The 25,455-nt window shown below is 42.8% G+C and overlaps 1 long non-coding RNA gene and 1 pseudogene across 1 annotated transcript; one reads left to right on the forward strand and one right to left on the reverse strand.

The window, feature by feature from the left end:
- Nucleotides 1-60: 60 nt before the first annotated feature.
- LOC144334011 (uncharacterized) lies at nucleotides 61-25,042 on the forward strand. Its single transcript, XR_013403310.1, has 3 exons — nucleotides 61-216; nucleotides 17,529-17,728; nucleotides 23,400-25,042. It is a non-coding gene; the product is annotated as an uncharacterized LOC144334011 (long non-coding RNA).
- On the reverse strand, nucleotides 20,269-20,944 carry LOC144337854 (V-type proton ATPase subunit E 1-like; annotated as a pseudogene).
- Nucleotides 25,043-25,455: the final 413 nt, after the last annotated feature.

Raw genomic sequence — 25,455 nt, forward strand, 5'->3', positions numbered from 1 at the left:
TCTCCACCAATCAGAGACGATTTTTTGGGCCCGACGAGGGGCGGGCTCCAAGACTCCACCAATCACACCCTGGCGGTTCCAGGCGCTGGCCCTTGAGGACGACCCGGACGCCTGCTTGTCAGGCGATGCTGTTTACTCTGGAGGGGGTGACGGTGACTTGTGTATCGCTGGGCATCCCTGGGGACGTAGCTCACCCGGGTTCCTATCCTGCATAAGGTGACGCCTACGGTTTCTGACGAAAAGGGGTAAATAGATAACGGGACTGTTCTCCGGGCCACCATCTTTTCCCAGCAGGCCACCATCTTTTCCCAGCAGTGCTTAGTTGTTTCACTGACAGTGTTATGAGATGTTTCATTTGAAATCTTAGACGCAAAATCTCCTCTCCCTGGAAGCCTTCTGGATCAGGTTTTCCCGGGGACACTACATCGGCTTGTATTTCCTCCATCAAAGCGCTCTCCACGCTGTACCGGAATTGACTATCTTTCCACCACACTGGGCGCGCGGGCGGGGTGGGGGCAGCTGCCGCAGGTACAGGACTGAGCCGTTCCTTGGTCCCCACTTTCCACCACAGACTCTGGTCAGGATTATTGAATGAATGAAGTAGAATTTAGAAGCCAAGAAGTTCTGAAATCTGAGTTCTTCCAGTGCAATTTTAGGTAGACGATCTGACAATTCAGGATGCATTTAATAATAGGGAAAGGATATTCATTCTCTTCTGCCAACTACATTTTTAGTGGCCCCCTTTTCATTCTGTGATTTTTATTTCATAAGTCTCCTACAATTCTGGCCCGTCTGTCCGTTGCAATTGCTGCCCCTAGTGCTGGCCACTCATCACCTCTCCCAGGATCACTGCAACTGCCTTCTCACTGGCTCTGCTTCCTCCTTCCTCCTCATTCTCCACACTGCAATCGATGATCTTCCTAAAATTCAAATCTAGTTATGTCTCTCTCCTACTTAAAAACCTTCGTGGGTTCCTCATTTCTCTCAGGATAATGTCTGTGTTTCTTAACCTGAAAATTCAAGTCATTCATGATCAAGCTCTCTCCCTCACGGCTGGCCCCACTCGACTCCAACCCTATCCTCCAGCCATCCATCCACTCTGTTCTCTGATCACATTCTCCTTCTCCTCTGGGCCTTTGAAGTTTCCTCCGAAGAGATTGCCCTCCCACCTACTCCTGTTATCCACCAGCTGATCATATCCCACCACAGCTCAAGGAGTGAGAGAAGGGAAGCTGTGCTAGTTGGGAGTTTGGCTCATTCATTCATTGGCACACTCCTGCCAACTAGTGGCTGTTTTGTGAACATTTCGATCAAGGCAGGGTTTAACCTCACCCTTTCAGGGTTTCAGAGATACTACATTGCTTTGGAGGGAACCCTTGACTGGTCCTACTACAACAAATCCATCCGGTATCCCTGACCCTGGCTTCCTAAATGATCTTCCTAAAAATGTGTTCTGACCACATTATTCTATGGGTTAATACTCCCCACTTTCTCATGATAAAGCCCAAATTCCTTAACCACATTCTGGCCTTTGCCGACCTTATCTCCCAATACATTCCTTCCACACCCTAATCTCCAGCGAAGCTGATGTACTCTTATGTTCCCAGGACAGCTCCTCACCCTAAAACTTTTTGTTTAAGCTCCTTTCTCCTGGTCTGCCTTTGGTCTCTCCTTAGGATTATCTGATATCAAAATACCAAATTAGCTGTCACTTTATGAAGCATTTGCTTAATTATTTGAACCGTTGCCTAACTGAGCACACACTTGTTGCCAAGTTTCCTCCTCAGTTATGCTGGGTCTTGGAAAAAATATGGTTTCTGGAGTCAGAAATAGCTGATTTAGCTATTTAGCTCTGCTATTTACCTGAATAATCTTGGGCAAGTCACTTCACCTTTCTGATCTTCTGTTTCTTTGTCTGTTGTAATACTAAAATGAAATAAGATAATATATATTGTAATGCAGATGTCAGCTGAAGTTACATCATCTTCCCCCTTCCAAACGCTTCAGAAAGTCTGGTAATCACCCCCAAGGTTTCTGTGAATTCCCAGGGATCTTTTGTTTTCTTTCTTTGTTTTTTTTTTTTTTTTTTTTTGAGAAAGAGTCTCCCTCTGTCACCAAGGCTGGAATGCAGTGGCACGATCTCGGCTCACTGCAACCTCCACCTCCTGGGTTCAAGCAATTCTCTGCCTCAGCCTCCTGAGTAGCTGGGATTACAGGCCCCCACCACCACACCCAGCTAATTTTTGTATTTTTAGTAGAGACAGGGTTTCACTATGTTAGCCAGGCTGGTCTTGAACTCCTGACCTCATGACCTCGTGATCCACCTGCCTTGGCCTCCCAAAGTGTTGGGATTATGGGCGTGAGCCACCATGCCTGGCCCCCAGGGATCTTTTATATTCCTTTTTTTTTCTTTTCTTTTTCTTTTTCTTTTTTTTTTTTTGGAGACGGAATTTCACTCCTGTCATCCAGGCTGGAGTGCAGTGGTGCCATCTCGGCTCACTGCAACCTCCACTTCCTGGGTTCAAGTGATCCTTCCGGCTCAAGCCTCCCAAGTAGCTAGGATTACAGGTCCCCACCACCATGCCCAGCTAATTTTTTGTATTTTTAGTAGAGATGGGGTTTCATTATGTTGGCCAGGTTGGTCTCGAACTCCTGACCTCAGGTAATCCACCTACCTTGGCCTGCCAAAGTGCAGGGATTACAGGTGGAGCCACAGCGCCTGGCAGGATCTCTTCTATTCTTAAGGTTATCTCTGGTTCTGACGGTCAACATCCCCTAAACCAACAGGTGCAGGGTTTCTACCACAAGCTGTTTCCTGTCATGGAACTCATATCTTCTTTAGTTTCACTTCATTCATTTACTGAGCACCTCCTGGATGCCAGGGATGCAGCAATAAGAAAACAAAGATTTGCCTTCACGGAGCTTACATTCTGTTGGGGGAAACCCAATAAGCAACCAACAATGTGTGATAAACTTAGATGGTGATTTGTGTTAGGGGGAAAAAACCACCCTAAGGGGATGAAAGCGGCAGTGTGGATGGGGGTCAGTTTTAGATGAGATCATTTGAAGCCTTCCCTCAAGGAGTGATATGTGAACACAGACCTGAATGAGATAAGGAAACAAATCATACATGTATCTGGGAGAAAAGCCTTCTGAGCAAGTTCGAAAGTACTGAGGCAGGACCATGTTAGCAGACCAACGAGGAGGCCTGGGTAGCTGGACCAGGGTGACACAGATGAGGTCAGAGAGGTGGCAGGATGCTAGATCTTGTAGGGCCTCTTATATCACATGAGGACTTTGGGGTTGGTTGGTTGGTTGGTTTGTTTTTGAGATGGAGTTTTACTCTTCCAGGCTGGAGTGCAGTGGGGCGATCTCAGCTCACTGCAACCTCTGCCTCCTGGGTTCAAGCAATTCTCCTGCCTCAGCCTCCCTAGTAGCTGGGACTACAGGTGCCTGCCACCACGCCCAGCTAATTTTTGTATTTTGAGTAGACAGGGTTTTGCCATGTTGACCAGGCTGGTCTCAAACTCCTAACCTCAGGTAATCCGTCCACCTCCACCTCTCAAAGTGTTGGGATTACAGGCATGAGCCACCGTGCCTGGCCAACTTTGGGTTTTATTTCAGTGGTGATCCACTGGAGAATATTGGCCAGAAAGGTGACATGATCTGATTTACTTTTTTTTTTTTTTTTTTTTTAGACAGAGTCTCACTCCGTTGCCCAGGCTGGAGTGCAGTGGCATGATCTTGGCTCACTACAATCTCTGCCTCCCAGGTTCAAGTGATTCTTGTGCCTCAGCCTCCTGAGTAGCTAGGATTACAGGCACCCACAACCACGCCCGGGTAATTTTTTTGTTTTTAGTAGAGATGGGGTTTTGCCATGTTGGCCAGGCTGGTCTCAAACTCTTGACCTCAGGTGATCCACCTGCCTCAGCCTCCCAAAGTGCTGAGATTACAGGCGTGAGCCACCGTACTCAGCCTGATTTACATTTTTAAAGGATCATCTGGCTGCTGTAAACTGTAGGGGAGCAAGGGTGGAAGTGGGAAGAACAGTCAAGAGGCAGTTGCGGTTGTCCAGGTAAGAGGTGATGGTGGCTTGCCTCAGGTAGTAGCAACAAGTAGATGTAGTCAGAGGGGATGTATTTTGAAGATTCAGCCTACAGGATTTGCTAATGGGGTGGCTGTGAGGTTTGAGAAACAGAGAGAAATAAAGGTTAGCCAAATTGACTGGATAAATGGTGGTGCCATTAACTGAGAAAGGGACCACTGAGAAAATTGGAATCAAAAGTTCAGTTTTGGATGTGTTAAATTGAATCCTGGTAGACATTCAGCTAAAGACATTGAGTAGGCAGTTGAATATACTAATCTAAGGCTCGTATAAACCTTTTTAGAAAGTGGGGGAGAAGGGATTTAAATCATAACAACATAACCTAAAATTGAATTTTAGACATCTAAGTCCCTTGGCCTCTTTCCCAGCTCAGGCTTTGGGCCCAAACTCCAACCAGCTTGCCCAGTCCCCACTTTGCTTGTCAAAGGCCTTGACTAATGCTTTGAAATGACAGCTGGTAAGGACCTGTCAATTTACTTGGGCTTTCCTTTACCCAGTTTTTATCAGGGAGCAGGGGAATCACAAATTTCCCCTTAAAATGTGCAATCTCTTACAAAAGTTATTCCATACATGTTTGCATAAAGCAGTAGGTGAGAAGGTTTAAGCACGTTTATTAAGTGGTAATGGATTTCCTTTCTTCTCAGACTCACTGTTTTTGTCCTATTCTCCTCATAAAGGACTGGATCCCAGTGCCTCACAATTGTCATGGACAAAGAGCTTGATTTTGAATTATGGTTCAAGACGAGGGTGGTGTTGACTCCAACCTAGGATATCAGTTTTTCCATCTTCCTCCGCTGTCTCAAAATGAATTCCACATCTCTGTCTTTTTTCTAGAGTAGTTATCTTCAAATTTTTTTGCTCACATACTTCCCAAAAGAATTTTGAGGCCAGGCCTGGTGATTCACACCTGTAATCTCAGCACTTTGGGAGACCAAGGCAGGTGGATCACTTGGGCTCAGGAGTTTGAGACCAGCCTGGACAACATGGAAAAACCCTGTCTCTACAAAAAATACAAGAGTTAGTTGAGTGTGGTGGTGCACGCCCATAGTCCCAGCTACTCAGGAGGCTGAGGTGGGAGGATTGCTTGAGCCCAGGAGGTCGAGGTTGCAATGAGTAAGCTATGATCACAGCATTGTACTCCAGCCTGGGTGACAAAGCAAGATCCTGTCTCAAAAAAAAAAAAAGAATTTGAAAAACTATCTCTTTGCTTATTTTTAGATTGAAGTTACAAATTTATCTTCTTAAATTCAAATATTTGCAGGAGATTTAATTTCTGCTATGTGATATTGCCATTTTATTTTATTATTATTATTTTTTGAGATGCTGTCTTGCTCTGTACCCAGGCTGGAGTGCAGTGGCATAATCTTGACTCACTGCAACCTCCACCTCCTGGGTTCAAGCAGCATCCTGAGTAGCTGGGATTACAGGTGCCCACCACCATGCCCGGCTAATTTTTGTATTTTTGTTTTAGTAGAGATGGGGTTTCACCATATTGTCCAGGCTGGTCTTGAGCTCCTGACCTCAAGTGATCCACCTGCCTCGGCCTCCCAAGGTGCTGGGATTACAGGTGTGAGCCACCGTGCCAGGCCGATATAGTCATTTTACAATAAAACTCTTACATTACTCTTCTTTATATATTCAAACAAGATACCACACTGTTACTATATCATATCCACAAAATAGGAGATTTTGCATATATATTATTAGATTATACATAAGTATTTCAATATGGGGGGTGCTAATACAAATGGTAGTATGTTTTAATTTCCACTTGTTCATTGCTATCATATAGGAAAGCAAATTACTTTTGTATATTAACCTTGTATCCTGCAACATTGCTATAATTAATTGCTTATTAGTTCCAGGGGTTATTTTGTAGATACTTTTGGATTTTCTATATAGACAATCATGTCATCAACCAACAACAATAGTTTAACTTCATCCTTACTGATCAGCATACCTTTTATTTCATTTTCTTATCTTGTTGCATAAACTAGCACTTCCAATACAATGTTGGAAAGGAATAGTGAAGAGGACATCCTTGCCTTGTTCCTGATCTTAGCAACAATAATGCTTCACATTTTTCACCATTAAGTATAATATTTAGCTGTAGGGTTTTTGTGAACATTGTTTAATCAAGTTGAGGATGTTCCTCTCTATTTCTAGTTTCCTGAGAGTTTTTATCAGGAACAAATGTTGGATTTTGTGAAATACTTTTTCTTTTTTTTTTTTTGAGACAGACTCTCACTCTGCCGCCCAGGCTGGAGTGCAGTGGTACAATCTCGGCTCACTGCAGCCTCCACCTCCCGGTTCAAGTGATTCTCCTGCCTCAGCCTCCTGAGTAGCTGGGATTACAGGTGTGTGCCACCACACCCAGCTAATTTTTGTATTTTAGTAGAGACGGGGTTTGACCATGTTGGCCTGGCTGGTCTCAAACTCCTGACCTCAGGTGATCCGCCTGCCTCAGCCTCCCAAAGTGCTGGGATTACAGGCATGAGCCACCATGCCCAGCCAATTGAGTTTTTAATGTTGAACCAGACTTGCATGCCTGGAATAAATCAGATTTGGTCATGGTATATAATATTTTTTTAATGCATCATTGGGTGTGCTTTGCTACTATTTTGTCGAGGATTTTTGCATCTATGTTCGTGAGAGATGGCCTGTATTTTTCTTTTTAAATTTTATTATTTATTTATTTATTTTAAATTGACAAATCGATCTGTAGTTTTCTTGTAATGTATTTATCTGGTTTTGGTATTAGGGTAATGCTGGCCTCATAGAATGAGCTGCTTCTATCTTCTGGAAGATGTTTAGAAAATTGGTATAATTTTTTCTTAAATGTTTGGTAGAATTCACCAGTGGATCCATCCAAGCCTAGTACTTTTTGTTTGAGGAGTTTATTATTTATTGATTCCGTTTCTTTAACAGATGCAAGCCTGTTTCAGATTGTCTACTTCTTGTGTGAGTTTTAACAGATTGTGTCTTTCAAGAAATTGGTCCATTTCATCTGGGTTATCAAATCTGTGGGCATAGAGTTGTTCATAATATTCATTTATTATTCTTTTAACATCCATGGGATTTGAATTGATCTCTCTTTCATTTTCAATATTCATAATTCATGTCTTTTCTCTTTTTTTCTTAGCTAGCTTTGCTAGAAGCTTATGATTTTATCGATTTTTACAAAGAAACAGGTTTTGGTTATGTTGATTTTCACTATTGATTTCCTGTTTTCAATTCATTGATTGCTGATATAATTTTTATTATTTGTATTATTTATTTCAATCTGATTGCTTCCAAATTGTGTATAGAATCCTAGAATGAGCCATTTTGTACTGGGTAAATGGAACTGTGGTAAATAGGCCTTTAGAGCCTGGGCAACAGACTGAGACCCCCATCTCTAAACAAACAAACAAACAAACAAAAAACAAAACCTTAACCTTAACTTTGGCTTTTTCTCTTTCAACACTTTAAGTATTCCACTCCATTATCTTCTTGCTTATGTGATTTCTGAGGAGAAGTTGGATATAATTCTTATTTTTGCTCCTCTGTAGGGAAGTGGCTTTTTATCCTCTGACTTCCTTCAAAGTTTTTTCTTCATCTTTAGTTGTCTGCAGCTTGAATATTATATGTGTAGGTGTAGCTTTTTTGTTTGTTTGTTTATTTTTGGCATTATTTTGCTTGGTGATTCCTGAGCTTCCTGGATCTGTGGTTTGGTGTCTGGCACTAATTTGGTGAAATTCTCAGGCATTATTGCTTCAAATGTTTATGTTGTTCTTTCTATCTTTCTTCTTCAGGTATTCTCATCATGCCTATATTACATTTTTTGTGATTGGATATTCTTTCTCGTTTTTTTTCACGTTTTTTTTCTCTTCACTTTCAGCTTTCAAAGTTTCTGTTGACATATCCTCAAGCTCAGAGGTTCTTTTTTCTCCAGCCATGTGCAGTGTACTAATCAGTCCATCAAAAGGTTTCTTCATTTCTGTTAGTGGTTTTTTTCTTATCTCTATCATTTCTTTTTTATTATTTCTTATAATTTTCATCTTTCTGTTTAAACTGTCCATCTGTTTTTGCATGTTATCTACTTTTTCCATTAGAGCTCTTAACATATTAATCATAGTTGTTTTAAATTCCCAGTCTGGTAATGCCAACATCCCTGCCATGTCTGTGTCTGGCTCTGATGCTTGCACTAGTTGTTCAAGCTGTGTTTTTTTGCCTTTTAGTGTGTCTTCTAATTTTTTTGTTGGAAAAAAATGAGCCATTTTGTACTGGATAAATGGAACTGTGGTAAATAGGCCTTTAGAGCCTGGGCAACAGAGTGAGACCCCATTTCTAAACAAACAAACAAACAAACAAAAAACAAAACCTTAACTGAGCCTGCCTGTAGTCCCAGCTACTTGGGAGGCTCAGGCAGAAGAATCACTTGAGCCCAGGAGTTCGAGGCTACAGTGAGCTATAATCGCACCACTGCACTCCAGCCTGGGCGACAGAGTGAGACTCCGTCTTGGAAAAAGAAAAAAAAAAGATATAGATCTTTAGTAACGTAACAGTGCGGTGTTGCAGGAGGAGAAGTGTTCTGCAGTTCTACTATTAGGTCTCAATCTTTTGGTAAGCCTGTGGGTCTGGACTGCGAACTTCACCAGTGCTTCTCCGCTTGTGTTTTTTCCCCTTAGGTGGGGGCAGAACCACTAGAGGAGACTGAAGTTGGGTATCTCCCTTCTCCTACAGGGAAGCCTAGAGGAAGCTGGAGTTGGTATTTCCTTTCCCCCAGATGGGAAGCTACAGCCTGTTGGAGTTGGGTATTTCCCTTCCCCAAGATAGGTTAGGCTCTGGCAAAATTATTTCTCCTAAGGGTAGACCTTTTTAAAAACAACAGAATGTTCTGGCATACTACAAATGGTTTATTTCCCCTCCCTTTGCTAGAAGCATGAAGGGATTTTTCTCTGAGATTCACTGTGAGGATCTGGTAGAGCTCTGAGAGATAAAAATCACAAAAGTGTTGAGGGGTCTCCATAATCAATATCCCTGAAATGTGTTTTTTTTTTCTTTGAGACAGGGTCTTGCTCTGTCACCTAGACTGGAGTGCAGTGACATGATCATGGTTCACTGCAGCCTCAATCCCTCTAGGCTCAAGCGATTCTCCTGCCTCAGCCTCCTGAGGAGCTGGGATTACTGGAGTGCACTACCAAATCCAGCTAATTTTTAAAGTTTTTGTAGAGACGGAGTCTTGCCATGTTGCCTAGGCTGTTCTTAAACTGTTGAGTTGAAGCAATCCTCCCACCTCAGCCTCCCAAAGTGTTGGGATGACAGGTGTGAGCCACCATGCTTGGCCCCTGGTGGAGTTTTTAACTCCTTGAGTTGTCCACACTGATTCTCTAAAAATTGGGTCAGTTACTGTTTAGGTTTTCCTATTCCTGTTTTCAAACCTCCTGTAGAGGCTTCTGCTCATGTGTTGCATTTCCAGTAACTTGTGACTCTCTGTATTTTCCTGTCTCTCCAATTTTGGAGGCAGCAATCTGCCTAGTGGTCTCATTCCTCTAACAAATCTAAGAAGAGATGTTCACCTATTGCTTGGTTTTGTTGTTGTTGCTCAGCTTTTTAACTTGTTTAGATGGGAGTATTATCTTCTAAGGTCCTTACATGCTGGACTGGAAACCAAATTTCTCTCCATTTCTGAAGGACAGTTCTCCTGAATATTATTCTTGCTTGGCAGGTTTTCTTTTAGTGCTCTGAATATATCATCCCACTCCCTTCTGTCCTGTAAGTTTTCTGCTGAGAAATCTGCTGATAATTTTATAAGAGCTCCCTTGTACTTGATGAGTCACTCTTCTCTTGCTGCCTTCAGAGTCTCTCTTTGACTTTTGACAGTTTGGTTATTATGTGTCTCAGGGTTGGCTTCTTTGGATCATACATTGTATCCCATAAGTCCCTTAGGCTTTCTTAATTTTTCTTCATCTTTTTTCTTTTGTTTCCCCTGACTCAGTAATTTCAAATCATCTGTCTCAAATTTCCTGATTGTTTCTTCTGCTCACTTAAATCTGTTATGATCCCTTCTAGTGAATTGTTCAATTCAGTTATTGTTTTTTTCAACTCCAGAATTTCCATTTGGTCTTTTTTTAATAGATTTTGTCTTTTTTTTTTAGAGACAGGGTCTCACTCTGTTGCCCAGGCTGGTCTCAAACACCTGGGCTCAAGTAGTCCTCCTGCCTCGGCCTCCCAAAGTGCTGGAATTTCAGGCATGAGCCACTGCACCCAGTCTCTGCGTCTTCGTTGGTATTCTGGTTTATACATATCACTTCCTGGTTTCATTTATCTATCTGATTCTCTTGTAGCCCGCTGAGCCTCTTTAAGATGATTATTTTGAATTCATTGTCAGGTAATTCATAGATCTCTGTTTCTTTAGAGTTCCATTTCTGAGACATATTTGGTCCTCTGATTGGATCATGTTTCCCACTATCATCATATGTCTTGTTATCTTTTGCAGGAGTTGGTGGATTTGAAAAAATGACCATATCTTCTAGTTTTTATGGATTGTCTTCATAAAGGGGAAAACCTTTAACATTCAGCTCAACCAACAGTCTGGGGGAGTGGTCTCTCAAACCTTTTCTGGAGATATGTATTCTTGGGCTTGTGCCTGTAATTTCCCAATTCAAGAGGTTTGCTGACGTCTTTTCAGAAGCTTGTAGTCTCTTCCTCCCTCTGGTGTCTGTCTACAGTACTGCAAGTTCTCAGGGTCTACAACAAGCTGTTGATACCTCTTATTCTCGGCAGTTCCCAGGGATTCAGAGTATTTTTACTTTATCAGCACTCAGTGTCAGGCAAGACAGAAACCAGTCCCTCAGGGAGCCCTCTGAAAAGCCTGAATGTTGGATGCACATTCTACTCTTCTGTTTCCCTTGTAAGGTAGAAGCATCAAGTTGAGCATTTACTCCTGAAAGCACCAAGCTGTACTGGCTTTGGGAAAGGGCTATTGTAAGTTAAATGAAAATGGGTTTTCTTACCCATTTTAATATAGCTGTTCTTGACTTTGAGCTTGCCTCAGGTACTAGTTTCTAGAATTCTCATAAAAGCTTTTTGGACCATATATTAAGTCAGTGTCTACGGAAGAACAAGGTCTGAGACGTCCTATTATGCTGTATTACTGATGTTACTCCTCTCAGGAAGATTCGTTTTTGAAAACAGTACATGCAGAAGGTAAAGATCGGGATTTGGAAATTGATTCCCTTAAAGCTAAATATGTTCACATATTCCTTGGAAATGTTTTTGGACATCCCCAGTTATGAATACACAGTTTGAAGATAACCTTTTTGGAGGATTCACATTAGTATTCTTCTGGCTGCCTTTGGGATTTTGTTTCCTAAGTCTGCCTTGAATGTGCTCTCAAAATACCTACTTCCTATACTGGGTGTCTTCCACCCCCAAGCTGGGCACCTCGTCAGAGGATGTGTCTGGCAGACTTTGAATGGTATAATGGTTAATTTTATGTGTTGACTTGACTGGGTTAAGGAAGACTCAGATAGCTAGTAAAACGTTATTTCTGGGTATGCCTTGAGAGTATTCCCAGAGATTAGCATTTGGGTCAGCATACTGAGTAAAAATGATTCACCCACACTAGCGTTAGCAGGTATTATCCAACTCATTGAAGGCCCATCTGAATGGAATAAAAAGGTAGAGGAAGGGAGAATTCTCTCTCTCTCTTGAGCTGGGACATCCATTTCCTTCCCTTGGACATTGGAGCTCCTGATTCTTAGGCCTTCAGACTTCAGGAGTCAGAGCAGCAGCCACCTGGGTCTCAGGCCCCCAGCCTTGGACTGGGAGTTACATCATTGGCTCCCCTGGTTCTCAGGCTTTCAAACTCACACTGAATTTCACTACCATATTTCCTGGTAGTATATCATGTGACTTCTTGTGCAGGCAGTATATCGTGGGACTTCTTGGCCTCTACAATCACTTGAATCAATTCTTATAATACATCTGCCCTTAATATCTATGTAAATATCCTATTGGTTCTGGTTTTTTCAAGAACGCTGATGAATGCAGATTTTTATACTCAGAGTGGTTCTAGAGGAACAGAATTTTAAGGATGAGTTTTCTGAACTGGTTTTGGGGCTTATGGAATTGGCTCTTCAATCTCCTTAGATTTCAAGATGCTAAGGACTCTATATCTAGTAGTCTATTGCATGAGCTATTTATAAAGATATGCATTAGATGGTCCTAGTTTACCAAATATAAGAAGTAAGAACCTAAGTAACTCTGTATATGATACTTTCAAACATTTTTGGAAAACCAAGGAATATAATGCCATTGGTTGGTTGCTCCTAATGTCATTGAACAAAATGGTGAAAGAGGAGGATGAGCTCAGAGATTCAAATTACCAGCTTGAGCGTCACATAAATGGTCTAAGAGCTTCTACATGTGCCCTGAGGGAGAGCCTTATCTCCTATAACCTCAGGACTGAAATTGCTACAAATGAAACAGAAGATCTCATCTTGTAATTGGCTGAATTACAATGCAAATGGAACACCCAGCCTTACAAGGTGCCTACTGTTGAAGTGAGGGTATTGATTGGGAAATAATGTCCCATCCAATATGTTAGGATGAGGACTTAGGGGAAGATCCTAATGAAGCTGAGGACATTGAGTCCTAAATTCTGATAAGTCTCCTTTGCCAGTGGAAGAGTTCTTTCCACCCCCAGAAAAAGCTGCCTGCCTACTCTCAGCAGAAGTGGCTTCCCCAACCCCAGCAAAAGTGGCCTCCTCACTCCCAACAAAAATGGCCTCCCTGACTGCAGTGGTACTGGCTTTTCTACCTCTGCCCGATGGGATTAATCCTAAATTGCCTGAGGGATGGTAGTGGCCTCCACTAAAGCAGTTGCTAAGCAAGATCATGTTGATTCTTCTCAGGACTCATCCTCACCACTCCTCTTTCTTCTACACCCCTAACTAGACTCAAGTCCCAGCAGGCCCCTAAAGTGAGGTATGGCTCATGAGAAGGTACGTTGTATTCCAAAAGAATTACTTGAGTTTTCTTCTTATACAAGCATAAATTTAGGGAACATGTGTGAGAATGGATATTAGGAGTGGGAGAGGGAACATAGAGTTGGATGGCCTAATTTATTATTTTTCAATCCTGCTCCTTTACAGGCTTAATTTATTGATGTGGGCCCACTAAGCAGAGATTCTGCATTTAATGTTGCCGCTTGGGGAAGTTAGAAAGGGCTCTAGTTGTTTGGTTTTTGGCTGAAAAAGGTGGCCCATGATGATGCAAGTTGGAAATGCCCGATCTCTCTGGTTTAATGTAGAGGAAGGGATTCAAAGGCTTGGGGAAATTGGAACATTACAATGGATTTGTCATTTAAGACCTACTAACCCACATGAAGAGAGTCCAGAAGACATCTTGCACAATACTTTTAGAAATAAATTTATGAGAGTATAATCCCAGCACTTTGGGAGACCAAGGCGGGCAGATCAGTTGAGGTCAGGAGTGTGAGACCAGCCTGGCCAACATGGTGAAATCCCGTCTCTACTAAAAGTACATACACAAAAAATTAGCCGGGTGTGGTGGTGGATGCCTGTAATCCAAGCTACTCAGGAGGCTGAGGCAGGATAATTGGTTGAATCCAGGAGGCAGAGGTTGCAGTGAGCCTAGATCATGCCACTGCACTCCAGCTTGGGCGACAGAGCAAGATTGCGTCTCTAAATAAATAAATAAATAAATAAATGAAATTTTTGAAGGGATCTCCAACATCCTTGATCACTCTCTTCTGTAGGCCAGATCTTACAGTGGGAATCACAGCCACTGAACTAGAAAACAAAGGCAGTCACAGTAATTAGATTATGTGGTGGCAGGGGCCAAGTAGCAGCACTAAACTGCCAAAGGTATGGTGGGCATAGTTACTATAATGGACAGCAGAGTCAAAGCAGCAATAGGAATAGCCTGACTCCTGCAGACTTATGGCATTAACTAGTTAATCATGGTGTTCCTAGAAGTGATCTGTATAAGCAGAAAGGTTCCAGATCAAGTGAACAATAAGTCTAGCTCAAATCATTTTTAAAAAGAGTCACAACCCTTCAATGAATTCCCAGACTTGAGCCAGTTTACAGACCCAGAACCCCTTGAATTAAGGGAAATCCAGGTCCCCTGGAGGAAGGATCTTGGTGCACTACCAAAAATTTATGCTGTTCGTCTTTCCCTCAGCCTTCCTCAAAGGGACCTATAGTCTTTAATCACAGTAAGTGCACTGGGGAAAATAAAATCACCAGACCTTTCAGAGACTACTGGACACTGGCTCTGAACTGACCTTGATTCCAGGAGACCCAAAATGTCACTGTGGTGCTCCAATCAGAGTAGGGAATTATGGGGGCCAGGTGATTAATGGAATTTTAGTTCAGGTCCATCTCTCAGTGGGCTCAGGGGGTCCCCAAACCCATCCTGTGGTTATTACCCCAGTTTCAGGATGCATAAGGAACAGATATACTTAGCAGTTGGTAGAACCTCCACTTTGGTTCCCTGACAATGATATATTATCATGGAAAAAGCCACTAGAAGCCACTAGAACTGCCTCCACCTAGGAAAACAGTAAAACAAAAGCAATACTGCATTCCTTTCATTGCAGAGTTTAGTGACACCAGATGTAGCGGTGGTGATTCTCACTACATCTCATTGAACTCTCCTAATTGGCCTGTGCAGAAGACAAATGATCTTACAGAATTAGAGTGGATTATCATAAGCTTAACCAACTGGTGACTCCAACTGCACCTGCTATACTAGATGTGGCTTCATTGCTTGAACAAATGAACACATCCTCTGGTACCTGGTATGCGTCTATTGATCTGGGAAATGCCTTTGCCACCCCATCTATAAAGCCTACCAAAAACTGTTTTCTTCCAGCTGGAAGATCAGAAATATACCTTCACCACCCTACCTCAGGGGTACATCCACTCGCAGTCCTGCCATAATTTAGTTTTCAGGGATCTTGATCATCTTTTCATTCTACAAGATATCTCACTCTTCCATTACATAGATGACATTATGCTAATTGGACCTAGTGAGCAAGAAGTATACTTGAGACTTAGTGGTAAGACATTTGCATGTCAGAGGGTGGGAAATAAATGCTACTAAAATTCAGAAGCCTTCTACGCAGTGGAATTTCTAGAGGGCTAGTGGTGTGGGACATATCCCTTCTAAGGTAAAAAATAAGTTGTAGCATTTGGCCCCTCCTACAACCAAGAAAGAGGCACAATACCTGGTGAGCCTCTTTGGATTTTGGAGGCAACATATTTCCTATTTGATTGTGTTACTGTGGTCCATTTACAAAGTGACCCAAAAAGTTGCTAGTTTTAAATGAGGCCCAGAACAAAAGAAGACTCTACAATAGGTTGAGCCTGCTGTGCAAGCTGCTGTGCCACTTGGCCCATATGATCCAGCAGATCCTATGGTGCTTGATGAGTCTATGGCAGATAGGGATGCTGTTGGGAGCCTATTTGGCAGGTGTGCATAGGTGAATCACAGTGCAGGCCTTTGGGATTTTGGAGCAAGACCTTGACATTATTGGCAGATAACTACAGCCATGAGTCACTTAATGACAGGGATATGTTCTGAGACATGTGTTGTTAGGCGATTTTGCCATTGTGCAAACATCATACAGTTTACTTACACAAACCTAGATATCATAGCCTACTGTACAACTAGGCTATTGCACCTAGGCTATAAACCTGTACAGTATGTTACTGCACTAAATACTGTAGGCAACTGCAACACAGCAGTAAGTATTCATGTATCTAAACCTAGAAAAGTACAGTACAAAATACAGTATTATGATTTTATGGAACCACAGCAGTATACGTGGCCCATCTGACTGAAACATTACACAGTGCATGACTGTACTCTTCTTTTGAGAGACAGCTCTTAGCCTGCTACTGTGCCTTAGTAGAAACTAAACACCTACCATAGGCCACCAAGTTACCATGTTACCTGAGCTGCCCATCATGAACGAGGTGTTATCCAACTCACCAAGCCATAAAGTTGTGTGTGCATAGCAGCTCCCCATTGTCAAACAGAAGTGTTATGTATGTAATAAGGCCAGAGCAGTCCCTAAAGGCACTAGTGAGTTACATGAATAAGTGGCCTAAATGCCCATGGTCGCTCTTGCTACACTTTCTTTCTCTCTCTCAACATGTACCTATGGGCTCATGGGGAGTTCCCTATGATCAGTTGACAGAGAAAGAGAAGGCTTGGGCCTGGTTTAAAGATGGTTCTGTACAATACGCAGGCACCACCTGAAAGTAGACAGGTACAGCACTACAGCCCCTCTCTGGGACATCCTTGAAGGACAGTGCTGAACGGGAATCTTCCCAGTGTTAGAACGACAGGCAGTGTGCTTGATTCTACACTTTGCTTGGAAGAAGAAATGGCCAGATGTGCGATAATATACTGATTCATGGGCTATAGCCAATGGTTTGGCTGGATGGCCAGGGACTGGGAAGGAACATGGTTGGAATATTGGTGACAAAGGAATATGGGGATGGCGTATGTGGACAGACTGCTCTGAATAGGCAAAAGACATGAAGATATTTGTGTTCCATATGAATGCTCACCAAAGGATAACCTCTGCAGAGGAGGATTTTAATAACTGAGCGAATAGGGTGATCCATTATGTGGTTATCAGTCAGCCTCTTTCCCCAGCCACCCATGTCAACACCCAATGGGCTCATGAACAAAGTGGCTATGGTGGCAGGGATGGAGGTTATGTGTAGCTTAGCAGCCTGGACCTCCACTCACCAAGGTCAACCTGGCTATAGCCACTTCTGAGTGTTCAATCTGCCAAGAGCAGAGACCAACACTGAGCCCCCGATATAGGACCATTCCCCAGGATGATCAGCCAGCTACCTGGTGGTAGGTTGATTATAATGGACCATTTCCATTATGAAAGGAGCAACATTTTGTCCTTACTGGAATAGACATTTACTCTGGATACAGATTCACCTTCCCTGCATGCAATGCTTCTGTCAGCTACCATCCAGGGACTTTCATCTTGCCTTATTCACCATTGTGGCATTCTATGCAACATGCTTCTGTCCAGGAAACTCAACTCACAGCCAAAGAAGTGCAACAGTGGGCCCATGCTCATGGAATTCATTGGTGTTGTCATGTTCCCCGCAATCCTGAAGTAGCTGGCTTGATAGAATGGTGGAATGGTCTTTTGAAGACTCACCTACAGAGCCAGCTAAGTGGCAATACTTTGCAAGGCAGAGGCAAGGTTCTCCAGAAGGCTGTATGGCTCTGAATGAATGTCCAACATACAGTACTCTTTCTCCCATAGTCAGGATTTATGGTCCAGGAATCAAGGGGTAGAAATGGGAAGGGCACCACACACTAATTCCCTAGTGATCCACTAACAAAAATTTTGCTTCCTGTTTCTACAAAGGTATGCTCTGCTGGATCCAGAGGGAGGACTGCTTCCACCAGGAGACACAATTGAACTAAATTCCATTGAACTAGAAGTTAAGACTGCCATCCAACCACTTTGGGCTCCCCTCATGCCTCTGAGTCAACAGGCCAATAGGGGAGTTATGGTGTTGGCTGGGGACTACCATGACTACCATGGGGAAATGTGACATAAAAGAGGTAAGAAAGAATATGTCTGGAACACAGGAGATCCCTTAGAATGTCTCAGTATTACCGTGTCCTATGGTTAAAGTCAATGGAAAACTACAACAACCCATACCAGGCAGGACTATGAATGGCCCAGACCCTTTAGGAATGAAGGTTTGGCTTACCTCCCCTCCGCCCCCAAACCAACCCTGGCTTCCTAGGTTAAGAACCAAGACCAGCTGAGGTTCTTGCTGAAGGCAAAGGGAATACAGAATGTGTAGTTGAAGATGGTAGTTATAAGTCTGAGCTACAACCATGTCATCAGTTACAGAAAAGAATACTAATTGTCAAGAGTATTTCATTCCTATTTTTTTAAAAAATGTGTGTATGTATACATATATTAAACAAACATCTTTGTTTTCTTTCCTTTGTTATCCCTTATCATGTAACATAAGATGTATTGAGTTTATACTAGTATTCTAAGTACTAGTATTGTTAATACTTAAAATACGTCTTAGTATTTTAAGTATGGGATATCAGAAGACTACACATCACTCACAGACTACTTCCTCTTCTGGAAAAGGGATTACTGCATTTTTTGTTGCATGCAGGATGGTTGTATCATGTTAAGTGGAATTATGACCTTGTTATTGTTATTATTTGGAGACTAACTATGGTTTAAGGAGATACATATGGATGCCAAGTTCCTAAGGGGCAGACTTGTAATGGTTAATTTTATATGTCAACTTGATTGGGTTAAGGGATGCCCAGACAGCTGGTCAAACACTATTTCTGGGTGAGTCTATGCTGGTGTTCCCAGAGAAGATTAGCATTTGAATCAGCAGACTGAGTAAAAAAGATCCACTGACACTAGTGTGAGCAGTTATCATGTAATCCATTAAGGGTCCACCTGAGTAAAACCAAAAGGCAACCGGGCACAGTGGCTCACGCCTGTAATCCTAGAACTTTGGGAAACCAAGGTGGGCAGATCATGAGGTCAGGAGTTTGAGACCAGCTTGGCCAACATGAAGCCCTGTCTCTACTAAAAATACAAAAAATTAGCTAGGCATGGTGGCAGGCGCCAGTAATCCCAGCTACTCAGGAGGCTGAGGCAGGAGAATCACTTGAGCCTGGGAGGTAGAAGTTGCAGTGAGCCGAAGCTGCATCACTGCACTCCAGCCTGGGCAACAGAGTGAGACTCTGTCTCAAAAAAAAAAAAAAAAAAAAAAAAAAGACAGAGGAAGAAAGAGTTTTCTCTCTCCCTTCTTGAGCTATGACACCCATCTTCTTTTGCCCTTGAACATCAGAGCTCCTGATTCTCAGGCCTTCACACTCCAGGACTTATACCAGCAGTTCTCTGCACCACCCCCCACCTACCTCCGGTTCTCAGGCCTTCAGCCTTGGACTGCTAGTAATACCATCAGCTACCCTCATTCTCAGGCCTTTAAATTTGGACTGAATCACACCACATACTTTTCTAGTTCTTAAGTTGCAGACAGCATAATGTGGGACTTCTTGGCCTCTGCAATCATGTGAGCCAATTTCCATAATGAACCTCTATTAGGGTTCTCAAGAGAAACAGAACAAATAGATTATATATTTGTTCTGTTTTCAAGAGAAACAGAACAAATATATAATCTATTTGTTCTGTTTCTCTTGAAAACCCTAACAGAAGTGGTGAGAAATGGACAGCTGTCCTCAGCCCAGATATAACAACATCAGGGTTTGTGTTTGTCCAGGAGGGTAGGCTACTCCCTCTTCACTCCCAGAAGAAGTCCCCCTCCACCTTTATCTCAGACCCACATACACTGAGAAAGGAGTGTCACAGAGGCTATCTTCTCTTATTAGCTCCTGCCTCCAGGGAGGTAGGAGGGAAAGGGAACATGAGCTGTTCTTTCCTGGGGTCTGCATGGCTCCTCTTCCAGCTCTGCTCCTATTTTCCCATACTTTCACTTAAAAAGATTTTTTAAATTCTACTTCTTTTCTTTTTATTTCTTTTTTTAAAAAAATTGTATCTTTGTTGACAGTATAACATGAACGTAATTTCCACATTATTAAAAAATCCACATAACTCTTTTAACAAATAAAGCATATTCAGGACTTAGATTTTAAATCACATGTACAAGTGAGAGAAAACTTCTAGGCCTAAACAGGTAACAGTGAAGCAACAACTGCTGGAAGGAGTGGTATGCCACATGTGCCTTAAGCCTCCACAGTGGGAACTGCAGGGCTGAGAATACCAAACACATCACCTCTAGGCCAGACGGAGAGCGGAGACCCAGGAAGCCCATGCAGCCACCATCTGCCCCCTCCCCTAGTGCTGCAGAGCCAAACGGATGCTGTGTTACTTTCAGATGAACTAGAGGTGGGTCCTGATCGTATTACATGAAGCCTTCCGCCACTGTGAACAATTAGGCAAGGTGTTAGTGACAGGGGGCATCACTGATAAATACAGAGCAATATTGGGGCAGTAAAGAGGAAGCTACAGAAACATTCGTATTTCTTCAAATATCAGAATCTTCCACATCACAGCAGGAGAGCCGAGAACGAGCTCCACCTCCTGAGGCTTAGTCCTAAAACTTCCTACTGGCATTTGCACCAAACAAGGCTCCCCGGACTTCTGGCATCATCTGCTGGGCTATGAGATCCAGCCGGCTTTTTGGGGTGTTGGAAACCTTTATTTTATGATCCCCATTATAGATCTCAACTCCACCAGCTATGTCCTCCAGCAGGTAGGACTCCTGGTCAATTTGGACATCAACATTGTTTTTGGTGGCAATTTTGTACATAGGGATTGCCTTTTGCACCGCAGCCTTTACCAGAGGGAAGTCTTGTTTCCTGCAACGAACAATCATTTGGTGCTCCAGCAACTGGTACTAAACCCTGGAGAACCAGTCCATCTAGCAGCACTTGGTACCTGGTTGTATCTTTCACTACCTTGCTGAGTCTCTATTTTGCTTCATTTAGTAAGTCTGTGATAAGGTCATCTCTCGCTCTGAGGATTTTGAGCCTTGCTTGATTCATCAGATTGGACATCTGAATTTTCTTCTGCTGCTCAATCTGTTTCTCTTTCGTCTCATAGTATTCCATAATCTTTAGTCTTTGGGTTTGCACAAGCCGACCTTTCTCTATGTTGAACTCTTCTTCTGCCTTTGCATCTATTTCTTCTGCTTTCTAATTGGCTTCTTGTTCAATGAAAGCCATCATATGCTTTACCTGCTTCTGCATGTCAGCATCGCTGAGAGCCATGGCAAGAGCAACGCTAGGCTGGAGAGCAGCAGGCTCGAGTTTAGGTTTGAATGGGGAAAGTGGGAGGATTAGGCAGAGGAAACCCTTGCACGGATCTTTACTTTATCAATTTCCTTTACTTTATCAATTTCCACACTTTCTAAGCAAGCCTTGGCTTCAAAATGACCACAGTCAGGTTTTCCAAATGAGTGCAGTGTTTTATAGATGTCTTTCCTCTGCACAGCCAAAGTAAAAAGTATGCGCAATTCTACTAAACTGAGTCTGAAGCCCAGACACCTTTCACAGCCTCCCTCTGGAACTGGGCAGTAATGCTTCCATCTCAGCAGTCATGCTGTCTTTGGGAAAATGCACTGTTTCACTGGGTGCCTGGCAGCGTGGGTCTCTGCTTTATCCCAGTCTGCCCCTATGTCTGTGCTTTGGTGGGTATCTCAATCTCTATTTTTAGCTAGGTTCCTGACATTGTTAACAGAGTAATGGGTGTAACCCTGAATCAAGACCGGGGCCTATCCTGGGAGTCTTCTTACCTGCTCATTCCCATGCCCCAGGCTCCGGGTGTCAAGAATTTGACAGGGATGCTCAATAAATGAAAAATAAGAACCTTAAACCCAACCAACATCATACATGGCAACCCAAACCTTCTCCAGGACTCAGTCTATTACCAAAGCTCTATGCAATCCATAATAACCTAGATCTAGGCCAAAACTAAATCACAGTAACCAATACCCTTCATCCAGTCTCTTCCTCTAGACTAGTTACTCTTTGTTTTTTGTTTGTTTTTAAGACAGGGTCTTGCTCTGCCACCCAGGCTGGAATGCATGGCACAATCATGGCTCACTGCAGCCTCAGCCTCCCAGGCTCAAGAAATCCTCGCACCTCAGCCTCCCAAGTAGCTGGGACTACAGGTGCAAGTCACCACACCTGGCTCAGACTGGTTGCTCTTTGAAGGCCACTGGAACACTGTCCCCAAGACAGATCAGCTTAACACAAAGAAAGTTATCAATAAGCGTTTAGTGAATTTGACTTTTTCTCCTTACACTACAGAGCTGCCACCTACAATTCCCTAAAAACACTTTTCCAACATTTCTTCTCTTACGTAACAAACCCAGTCTCCTGTAATCTAGGTTTTTTTCATTTAGACAAGCATTTACGTAGGTCACTGAAGAAAAACAATACAGATATCCCTTGCCTTCGACATGCAGTCACAGGAGAAATAAACGACGCTCAATTAAGTTATAGTGTAGTATCATGATTCTTGGCCAAAAGAAAGAGAAATGTCAGCAGTAAATATGAATGATATAGTGAGGTACTACAAAGAACTTTAAAGTAAGAGAGGTAAAGTTGCCCCCTATAGTGGGCATCTATTTTGGCTGCCTGCCATCCAATCACCCTTTTCAAGGAAGGTCGCTCCTTCCCTACTCTCAGTCCATATGTTTATGGAATAGTTAACTCCAGCCCAAACTCCAAGGGTCAATTTTTGACCCCAGGCATGACCATTAAAGCATCACCTTCCCCTGGTCACAGTGATCAGTTCCAGAATGGACCCATGACCTATTCATATCAGTGAGATGAAATGATTCTTTTGTGAGAACAATTAGAAGAGAGGCAGTCCATGTTTTAGCTGTACTTTAGCCCAGAGGGATAGCTCCAGCTGTCTTGTAGCACAAAGGGAAAGAAAGCCTGTCTCTGAATGGAGCCAACACAGTCTGTAGCTACCATTTCTGACGCTACCATGTCTGAAGTCAAACTTTTCAGCTACATGAGCCAAAAAATGCTCTTTTCTTAAGCTGAAATTGACTGCTTAGCTATAAAATCAATCTATAATACATATAATCAGACCTTGGTAAAGTTACTTCAAAACATTTTATTTAATTGTTCCCAAGTCACCTGTCTCTTTAGGGAGTTGGTCAGTCAAGGAAGCCATATGTTAAGTGGGGACACAGGTTTTAGAGCCAGACATTCATGGAGCTGACTCTGGCTTCTTAACCTTTTTGAGTGTTAGTTTCTTCATCTGTTAAATGTAGATAACAATAGTGTCATGTAATTTTTTTTTTCATGTCTGAGGGCAGATTCTGTGAGCACAAAAAGACTACTTACAGCAGCTTAGGTTTTAAGTTAATATTTAATTTATTAATTTAAAACTCAATACCTAGGTTTATTTAAGTCTTAAAATTCAGTTCATAAGTATACTATTCTATCTGTAAGTCTATTATATATAATCTATTATATAGATTTACAGATAGAATAGTATACTTATAAACTGAGCTTATATAAAATAATAATTCAGTTTAAGGGGATCTTTTATTATTGTTCAAGTAACTCAGGTAGAACTATCTAAACTCTTTTAAACAGTCTCACTTATAAGCTTATACAACACAATTATATTAGAATTTTAAACTGAATTTGTAAATTTCATATATTCTTTTTTCATTTTATACCTGTCAATATGCCTAACCAGTCAAGTTCATCACTGAGGAGGCAGGACTAGATTGCCACTCTGACTCTGATGGACAGAGCAGCATGTGGAGGCTCGCATGGTGAATTTTAGCTCCAGAACGACTGCAGGAATAAGTCAGGAATCCTGTGAGGACCCACAGACCCTCTGAAGGAAGTGAACTGCTCCTGCAGGACCTGGGAGACACCCCAAATACTGTGAGTGCCCAAGCTGCGGAAGTGGGAAAGGGAGATCCTCTGCTTTTGAACACATGCCGCCACTAAGGAAACCAAAGATCTAGTTTTTGGGAGAAGATTTCGACCTTACCTGGACCTGAGTCAATTTAGAGAGCCGAGTGAAATACAGGGGTAGAAGAAGCAGTGGGAAAGGCCCTGGGAGCTCGCTGAGTCCCTAAGCAGGCCATTCCTGCCTGGCATCACAGGACTTGTTTGAGAGGGTGGCCAGAGGTGCAGGAAAAAATGCCACGGAGAGAAGAAAGTCTCCAGATGCACTTTGTAACAATTTGAAGCATTTGAGAAGCCTCCTGACCAGAACTTGGGGGAGGGTGTGAATCCTGCTTGCAGACTCCACGGGTTTGGGAAGAACTCAAGCCCTTGTCTTTCACACCTGGGAGGCAGGTAGCCTGGGGCAAGTTCCCAGCCCTGCTTACCCATTGCCTGGAAACAGACTCAGTGCCATTAGCGGGGCATAGTGGGAGTGAGACCGGCCCTTTGGATTGTGTGGGAGCTGGATGAGGCTTGTGACTGCGCTTTCCCCCACTTCCTGGACAACCTGCGTGACTCAGCAGAGGCAGCCATAATCCTCCTAGGAACATAGCTCCATTGACCTGGGAACCTCACTCCCATCCCCCACAGAAGCCACAGCAAAACCCACCCAAGGAGAGTCTGAGCTCAGACATCCCTAGCCCTGCCTGCACCTGATGGTCCTTCCCTACCCACCCTGGTAGCTGAAGACAAAGGACATATACTCTTGAGAGTTCTAGGGCCCCACCCACCACCAGTTCCTCTTCATACTACCACAGCTGATGCTCTCTAGAAAGCACTACCTCCCAGCAGAAGGCCAGCCAGCACAAAAATAGAGCATTAAGCCACAAAAGCTAAGAACCCTCACAGTCTATTTCACCACCCTGCCACCTCCACTGGAACAGGAGCTGTATCCAGAGCTGAGAGACCCAAAGATGGTTCACATCACAGGACTCTGTGAAGACAACTCCTGGTATTACCACAGAGCCTGGTAGACTTGCTGGGTGACTAGACCCAGAAGAGAGATGACAATCACTACAGCTCGGCTCTCAGGAAACCACATCCATACGGAAGCGGGGAGAGTACTACATCAAAGGAACACCCCATTGGACAAAAGAATCTGAACAACTGCCTCTAGCCCTAGACCTTCCCTTTGACAGAGCCTACCCAAATGAGAAGGAACCATAAAAGCAACCCTGATAATATGACAAAACAAGACTCTTAAACACCCCCCAAAAGTCACACTAGCTCACCAGCAATGAATCCAAACCAAAAAGAAATCCTTGATTTACCTGAAAAAGAATTCAGGAGGTTAGTTATTAAGCTAATCAGGGAGGCACCAGAGAAAGGTGAAGCCCTATGCAAGGAAATCCAAAAAAACGATACAAGAAATGAAGATAGAAATATTCAAGAAAATAGATAGCATAAAGAAAAAACAATCAAAACTTCAGGAAACACTGGACACACTTAGAGAAATGCAAAATGCTCTGTAAAGTCTCAGCAATAAAATTGAACAAGTAGAAGAAAGAAATTCAGAGCTCAAAGACAAGTTCTTCAAATTAATCCAATCCAACAAAGACAAAGAAAAAAGAATAAGAAAACATGAATAAAGCCTTCAAGAAGTCTGGGATTATGTTAAACCACCAAACCTAAGAATAGTTGGTGTTCCTGAGGAAGAAGAGAAATCTAAAAGTTTGGAAAACATATTTGGCGGAATAATCAAGGAAAACTTCCCCAGCCTTGCTAAAGACCTAGACATCCAAATACAGGAAGTGCGAAGAACAACTGGGAAGTTCATTGCAAAAATATCGTCACCT

The sequence above is a fragment of the Macaca mulatta genome, chromosome 1, assembly GCF_049350105.2.
Source record: "Macaca mulatta isolate MMU2019108-1 chromosome 1, T2T-MMU8v2.0, whole genome shotgun sequence".
Classification (NCBI taxonomy): domain Eukaryota; kingdom Metazoa; phylum Chordata; class Mammalia; order Primates; family Cercopithecidae; genus Macaca; species Macaca mulatta.